The sequence below is a fragment of the Alligator sinensis genome, unplaced genomic scaffold, assembly GCF_000455745.1.
Source record: "Alligator sinensis unplaced genomic scaffold, ASM45574v1 scaffold108_1, whole genome shotgun sequence".
Lineage (NCBI taxonomy): Eukaryota > Metazoa > Chordata > Crocodylia > Alligatoridae > Alligator > Alligator sinensis.
In genome coordinates this window covers 1,843,138-1,843,408 of record NW_005842110.1, presented here as the reverse complement: position 1 = coordinate 1,843,408, position 271 = coordinate 1,843,138, and positions in this window count along the sequence as shown.

The following is a 271-nucleotide window of genomic DNA, read 5'->3' as shown; positions in this document are numbered from 1 at the left end:
CTCCACCGGCAAATGGCGCTTCCCGGCGGCCGCCGACCTGATTTGCAGTCGCCGCTGACATCATTTGCTCATGAATATGCATAGTGGCTATTTCCGATCCCGGCACCCTGAACTTTTCAGCAAGTGGAAAATAACCGAGCTGCCCCCACGCCGCCGCCCCCCGGGAGGGGCGAGACGAGCGCCGGCCCGCGGGTGACCTCCTTGCACAGCCCAGCCCAGACCAGCCCAGCCCAGCCAGGGGCTCCCCCTCATGGCTCCCCCCGCACCCCTC